We start from the raw sequence: 8384 nt of genomic DNA, 5'->3' as shown, positions 1-8384 counted from the left end.
CTTCTGAACACAGCCTGTCTTTCTGGCTTAACCACTGTGGTTAAAGCCATGGTTTAAGGTTTCTTCTGAATGGGGCCAATGTGGAGCACATATATGTGGCATTCAGCTCTTTGATCCAGTGGCAGAAGAGGCAACCCTGGTTGGAGCCATATCGGAATAGGAATAGACCTCAGACCATGCCTGATGATTTGGCCCTCTTGGCCAGCATTGCTTGCTCTGACTGGAAACAGTTCTGCTGAGTATCAAGCATAGAGATGAATTTCCCATCATTACATGTTGCATGATCCTTTTTAGAAAAAAAAGTGATGCAAGGTATTGAACTTTAGACCCTTTGTATGCAAAGCATGGGATGCCCCACCTAGCAATGACCCCTCTTCTGCTTGATGCAGAAAACTAGTGGAGACACACCCACATTTAACTTGTCACCCCCTTTTTGATGAACCACTTGGGTGACTTACTGCTGCCAAGATTAGACAATGATGGCATCCTTAGGGGGAGAAGAGTTGATAGAGCTACAATATCAAGATGCCAGCCAAGACCATCTGATGCCCGATAAAGTTTTGAGGCCGTGCCAATCCCTCACCTTGCCAGCTCCTCTGCAGCAAGATGGAACACCAGCCGTGCAAACTGCTGCTCCATGCAGAAAGATAATGAAGCACCTTTGGATTCCACCCTGAGTCTGACCTAACTGGCTAAATAGGTTCCAGTGAGTTTTGAAAAATGCCCTAGTTTTCATATAATAGGCAATTCCCCCCTTCCTCTTGCATAATTTGCAGAACAAGCAAAAAAGTGATTATGAAAAAAAAATTGCAATTTGCTCTCATTAAAAAATGGGAGAAGGACATTTTCCTCCCACTCCTCAGATCTAGGGTGACCAGAGATTATATACCAGGCTGCTTTTTTCATCTCTGCAAGAGAAGCTGCACCTGCAAGGATTCCCTCGTTTACATCAACTATTAAAGAAATGGGAACTCTGCTGACCTCCTTTGATAGCATCACTTTATCAATCCCTGCAGAAGGAGAAGAACCAGTAAGCCAAAGAACAGGATGGTATAGCCAAACATGTAAGATGAATGGCCAAGTCTTTGACAAGCTCCTATTTTTGCAGTCAATGCAAGCAGTTTATTGAACCATTGATGGCCTCCAGAAATGGCTATAAGGTTGCATTTGGCTTGAAGTTATCTTGGGTTGGTCTGATCTGTTTCTAGCAAAAGAAAAGGCATGAAGAAATGTTGAAACTCATGGCTTCCTGGGCCAAAAATAAAGCAGACAAGCTGCAATTCACGGCTGGCCAGGCTGAGTGTAAACCCACCAGCCATTCATTATGCCTCACCAGTGGTTTGATAAACATCTTGGTAAACAAATTTCCTTCCCTCTACCCCCACCAACCAACCAAAGGCTTGGCCATCTACATGGCAAGCCACAATGCAAGGCTGTCTTGGAGAGTCACCAGTTGTGTGGACCTGAGAACTAATGTCTGGAACATCCTTCCCCAAGTGGGTGCCCTCCCAAGTCCCATCAGCCCTGACTAGCATTGCCAATGGTCAGGAATGCTCGAAGTTCTAGTCCAAAACAACTGGAGGGCACCTGATTGGGGAAGATCCAGAAGTCATCCAACTTTCTCCATAAGAGGAACATCAGGTCTCAAACCCTGAGAGGACTCTTGTACCATTAAATGTAGGGAAAGGGAGCCAGTGTGGTGTAGTGGCTGAAGTGTTGGACTGAGAGTCAGGAGATTCTGGGTTCTAGTCCCCACTTGGCCATGGAAACCCACTGGGTGGCTTTGGGCCAGTGACAGACACTCAGCCCAACCTACCTCACAGGGTTGTTGTTGTGAGGATAAAATGGAGAGGAGGAAGGTTATGTACACCACCTTGGGTTCCTTGGAGGAAAAAAGGTGGGATATAAATGAAATAATAAATAAATAAATATCAATGCAAGGGGGAGATACTATGACACCATCCATTGGCCAGGTGGAGAGTTGTTGTTGTTGTTGTTGTTGTTATTTGCAGATTCTTTCATCATAAACCATGGTGATAAGAAACAGTGAAATGGCCAAACTGGCTGCAGTGGGGTGGGGTGGATTTCCTGGCTCTTTGCTGTATTCATTCTCCCGAACCTGATTTAAGAGAAGCCCTATAAGCCCCAGATATCACAAGCAGATCTAAACCATCTCCACAATGAATGTTCATAATGCATGTCCAAATCAGGCTGATGTGGGGGAAAGGGTTCCTAAACCAGCCACTAGAGGGGAGAAGAGAGCCAATGTTTCCACATGTGGGTTACGGGTGGGGATGTCCAAGGGCTTTCGTTTCAGTTCACACATCATCGGAATGCTGAAAGCGAATGCCAAAGGCAGAACATTTTGGGGGGAAAGTTTGCACATTCCCAAAGTTGTGTTCAAGACTGGAAAATGTGTTGCTGCTGTTTATTTCAATGCACACTTTAAAATGCACATTCTTTCATATATATATATGGGAAAGTGTGCACTTTTGAGAAATGTTCATAGGAATGTGCGCTTTTCCTGTCTGAAACATGCACGTCCCCCATTCGAAGAAACGGTGGGGGGGGAAGCCTGCAAATGAAAATGGCAGGGAGGCAGGCTGAGTTTTGAACGGGAGTTTGGAGAATTTCAGTGAGCTGGAGCTTCCCTGGGACTCTCTCTCTCTCTCTCTCTCTCTCTCTCGTTTCAGGCCAGGAGCATCCTGGGGGTGTGCCACAATTCCAGCTCAGTGCGCACATCACCTGAACTGGCCAGCTGAAATCCTCCCATGCGCTGCCTGTCTTGCCTCAGGAGAGCCGTGGAAGGCTGGAAGGGCAGCAGCAGCTGGCACAGTGCGTTGGGACAGCAGGTGCAGCAAGATCTTCCGGAGGAGAGAAATGGCTCGGGAGGCCGGCTTGGGATCTTGGAAGTCCTTACAGAGCCAGAAACTTCCTCCCACCCACCCTTTTATTTTCCCTACAGCAACTGTTAATTATACATGAAGGTTTGCCACAGCAGAAGGGATTATAATTAATTTATATTTGAACTATAATAGATTTCACTACAAACTGCATTTCATTGCATCAAAGAGTATTATGTCTGTTCCTTTGCTGCCAGTAATTTACATAAAGCAACCACAAAACATCATGTCCATTAATCCTACAGTGAGGATGAGCAGAAGGCAAATCAGTCTATTTAGAAATTAGATTTTTTTAAAAAAAAAAGACGGAAGGGGGGAAGGAGGGAGGGAAGGAATGTGTCTCAATCACCTATTTGTAAGTCCCAGTTTGGATAACCTGCAGAGAGAGTTTAGAGGTGCTTGTTAAGCACAGGACAAAGTAAGTCTGGATTTCAGGGGAGATCCAGGAAAAAATGGGTGAATTAATATTTTCCAGAAATACAGACAATGTGCACACACATGCATACATACATACACACACACACACACACACACACACACACACACACACACACACACTATTAGAATCACAGAATAGTAGAGTTGGAAGGAGCCTACAAGGCCATCGAGTCCAACCCCTGCTCAATGCAGGAATCCACCCTAAAGCATCCCCGACAGATGCTTGTCCAGCTGCCTCTTGAAGGCCTCTAGTGCGGGAGAGCCCACAACCTCCCTAGGTAGCTGGTTCCATTGTTGTACTGTTCTAACAGGATGTTTTTCCTGATGTCCAGCCAGAATCTGACTTCCTGTAACTTGAGCCCATTATTCTGTGTCCTGCACTCTGGGAGGATCGAGAAGAGATCCTGGCCCTCCTCTGTGTGACAACCTTTCAAGTATTTGAAGAGTGCTAATCATGTCTCCCCTCAATCTTCTCTTCTCCAGGCTAAACATGCCCAGTTCTTTCAGTCTCTCTTCATAGGGCTTTGTTTCCAGATCCCTGATCATCCTGGTTGCCCTCCTCTGAACATGCTCCAGCTTGTCTGCGTCCTTCTTGAATTGTGGAGCCCAGAACTGGACGCAATACTCTAGATGAGGCCTAAACAGGGCCAAATAGAGAGGAACAAGTACCTCACACAATTTTGAAGCTATACTTCTATTAATGCAGCCCATCTGTATTGATAAACACAGATGTAAGTACCTGGCTTTTCAAACTGCTAGATGATGTAGGATGACTACTTATGCATTGCTACAAAAGAGGGTATACATCATCCTAAAAAGGAGGACAAAAGAGTAGTGACAGGCAAACATATCCGAAGTGAATTCATAATTTACTCAGAAAGTAACAAATCTGTCCATGTGAACTTGGATAGGAGTTCTCCTTTAATATGAAATCTCATTCCAGGTATATGGGGCTTTGCACCTCTGCCATATCAAAGTGCATCCTAGGAACTTTAGTTAGGAATCACAAAGTGTAGCATGATTTTGTGTGTCACCATATTATGCCCCCTTTCTGATTGGTTGTTTTTTGCATGGCCTGCCTGCGTGATGATGATGTCACATGACATTTAGTCCCCATCACTGATTGCTGCTATGAAGACCCTACGGAGTCCCCCTCCTCATGGATGTAAAGGGACTACTTCAAGTACGTTTTTGGGGGGTGCAGGACGACTGAAAATTTGGGATGTGGAATCTGCGTACTACTTTCCTGTGCATGCTCTGAAGCTCCTAATCAATTCTGAACTTAATAGGAAATTCATAATACATTGATCCAGGCTCACGAAGGTGAGCATTACGAACAGGCAAGTTTCAACCAACAAGCCAACTAATTACAAAATTTGGCAGCATCATTCCAAAGGAGGTCAGAGATTTCCACAAAAATTTCATCAGCTAATTTATATGTACCTCTAGAAAGAATTACTGTAATTTAAATAGAAATGCAACAGATCTCTCCTTGATGGTGAAACCAGGTGAGCTGTGGATCTGTCTGCTTAGTCTGCCGTCCAAGTGTTGAAGGGCAACGTCAAAGCCCCTTTGCTTCCCTTCTCATTATGGTTTTTGATTTTTAAACCAGACTTGGACTGGACAGCTCTTCAAATAGGTGGCCCAGCTACACCCCTATCTGGACAGGGATAACCTACCTTCAGTCGTCCATTCTCTGGTAACCTCCAAATTAGATTACTGCAATGCACTCTACGTAGGGCAGCCTTTGAAGATGGTTTGGAAGCTGCAGCTTGTGCAAAATGCAGCAGCCAGATTGATAACTGGAACCAGAAGTTTCGAACATATAACATCCATTCTGGCCCACTTGCATTGGCTGCCTGTAAGTTTCCGAGCCAAATTCAAGGTGCTGGTTTTAATCTATAAAGCCTTACATGGCTTGGGACCACAATACCTGATGGAACGCCTCTCCCAACATGAACCTACCCGTACACTGCACTCAACATCTAAGGTCCTACTCCGAGTGGCTACTCCGAGGGAAGTTCAGAGGATGGCAACAAGGGAGAGGGCCTTTTCAGTGGTGGCCCCCCAGTTATGGAATTATCTCCCAGATGAGGCTCACCTGGCACCAATATTGATATCTTTTCAGTGCCAGGTCAAGACTTTTCTCTTCTCCCAGGCATTTAACAGCATTTAACAACATATGCTAAGTTTTTTTTTTTAATGGACCCCAGAACTGTTGTGGTTTAAATGGATATTGTTGCTTCATACTGTTGTTTTTATATTTTTGATGGTTTTAAATTGTGTATACTTTTTAATGTTCACTGGTGTTAACTTTTGTAAACTGCCCAGAGAGTTTTGGCTATGGGGCGGTATATAAATTAGAAGAAGAAGAGGAGGAGGAAGAAGAAGAGGAAGAGGAAGAGGAGGAGGAGGAGGAGGAGAAGGAGAAGGAGGGTGGGCAGGCTGGGGTCCTCTAGGTGTTGTGGAACTGCAACTCTTATCAGTCATAGCCAATGGTGAGGGATGATACAATCCAACAAGATTTGCAGGGCCAAATGTTACCCACCCCTGAGATAGAAGATGCCTTCAGATAAAGGACAGGCCTTGAACTAGAGAACTGTCCTCTGTAAAGTAGGACACATAAGCCACCCTATGATGATGGCACCTCCAGGGATGTGCCAAATCCTCCATAATAATTCAGTTTCCAAATCCATTTTCTGGCTCCAGGCAGCAGAAGGGTCGGGGAAAAAAACATCTAAAGTTTGTTAGACTCACATATTTAATAAAACTGTCAAAAAATCCTCCCATGTTTTGCATTCCTACTCTCAGCCCATGAAATTGTTGGGAGGGGGGATACTACATCATGACATAGCATTATTGCAGGGGCTGTTAGAGAAAAATGGGCTGCTCCCATGACTACAGCAGGCTCCCAACAGGAAAAAGAGGAGAGAAAGACAGAATCACACACCAAACATCTGGCTTTTTCTCCCCAGCCCTGCAATATCTCCAAAATTATTCCAATCGTTTTGGCTCAGTGTTAAAATATTATTAATTGTTCTCATATTTTGAAAACAGTGGACATTTCTCTGCGTGCACTTTTGCTCCCAGTTGCACTGCTTTATGGGTTGTGTAGTCTTACAATTGCACAAACAGCTGTTTGCAGAAGTGCAAACACAACAATGTACATAACTGAAATATTGGGAAGATCAAATTAGAAGTAGAACGAGTAGCATCTTGGGAGGGGAAAGCAAACTTGAAAGGAAACAGTTTGATTTAGACTCCTTTTCAGGTTCTGAATTCATTTCCAACACAAGTTTCTGCTGTCCACTCACCTCCCTTCATATGAGACACATTTGGCTTTGGGGCACAGTGGCTCCTCGGTGACCCACACAACTGCCCTTGGAAAAGGGCACGCTGCCTTGTCAGAAGCTCACCAGCTGCTGTAAACAACGGAGTGGAAAGGTCAGGCCCTCTCTGCCTCAGCTGCTGGAGAGGATGTCATCTGTGGCACGTCATGACCGCTGTCTGCTTCTGTGTTATACAAGCCATAGGAGAAGGCTGGGAAAAACAAGTAGTGCAAGTACCAGATATTCATCTTGGCTTCTTTTTTTAAAGGAGGTGGCTCAAGCTATAGACAGAAGTTGAGCCAAAATTTTGGTGGTTTTTATTTTACTCACCCACTAGAAAAAGAAGGCCAGTTTGCAGAATTTTCTCTCAATGTTCTACACCATTTTATTCTGGCTTCCACCTGTCCCCAGCACACACACATGCTGGATCTGGGGCATGGTGGAGGGTTCAAAATGGCGGATAGCCTAACATCTCAGTTGCTGCTGCTGTTACTTCCAGTTGTAGCACCAAAAGCCACAAATACCTTGGGCAGTAGGGGAGAAAGACACCGGCCTGGTTCAGACAACACGCTAAACCATGCTGCTTAACCACAAAATGGTTAATGGAATCTATTAAGGTTAATGCATTCCCCTAACCATTTTGTGGTTAAGCAGCATGGTTTAGCGTGTTGTCTGAACCAGGCCACTGTTCTTCAGCCCCTGCAAATGGTGGCCCTGATGAAATGGAGAATTTTTGAGCGGCCAGTTGCACACAGCTCTACTTCACAGGAGGCCAACTCACCCATGCAAGGTGGATTCTCTCTCTCTCTCTCTCTCTCTCTCTCTTTTATATATTTTTTATTTATTTAATACCATTAACAGAAAAAAACATAATACATAGTACAAAAACTCAAAATAACATTTATATCAAATATTCATGCTTAATCTATTTAACATAATCATACTCAACATAAAAGTGCATCCCCCACCTCGGGATCTCATTCCTGTTTCCAAAAACTCATAGTTTCTTCTGCTGGAGGTTTCCCACTTCCCTTAGAAAACACAAATACTAGGAACTTTTTCCAAATCCCCTCAAAATCATTCGTTTTTGCTATACCTCTTTTCACTTCTCTCTCTTTTTCTCTCCTGACTGCTCTCCTTGATTGGTTGACTGACTGGTTTGATCAACTTTTTCCAAAGGAGATGCTCAGTGGCTGTTTTAGTGGACGGCTTCCTCATTCGTGATTTTTCTGCTGTTTTTCATACGGTCTTTAAATAGTGATGGAGCTATATGGGATTCATTTTGTTGTAACAGTCCATGGCTCAAAAGGATTTTCACTTCTGTGCTTGAAGAATGCTGAAGGATATCGAAGAAGCAATTGCTCAAAAGCAGCCCGCAGGCCTAAGGGGCTGTAGCCATCTCCACTGGGGAATGACTCTACATCATCTTGGAATGCAATTCCAGACAGTATTTGCAGCTAGATTTTCAAACTGTCCAACAGCAGGGTGCAGGCAAGTTGCGGCTGGAGGAGGAGAGATGATGGTGGTGGTGGTGGTGGTAGTGGTGGTGATGGTGGTGGTGGTGATGATGGGAAAGCCTTTGGTATGTCATGTCCATACACACCCCATGCATTCCACTGAACATCAGCCAGAAACACGCACACCCCAGCCCTCTGAAAGTAATGAAAAGATCTGGGCTAAATATTTAGAATGCAGCACAGAGCAAAACCACATA

This window comes from Elgaria multicarinata, chromosome 12, assembly GCF_023053635.1.
Source record: "Elgaria multicarinata webbii isolate HBS135686 ecotype San Diego chromosome 12, rElgMul1.1.pri, whole genome shotgun sequence".
In the NCBI taxonomy this organism is placed as follows: Eukaryota; Metazoa; Chordata; class Lepidosauria; order Squamata; family Anguidae; genus Elgaria; species Elgaria multicarinata.
Note: the sequence above shows the minus strand (reverse complement) of the source record.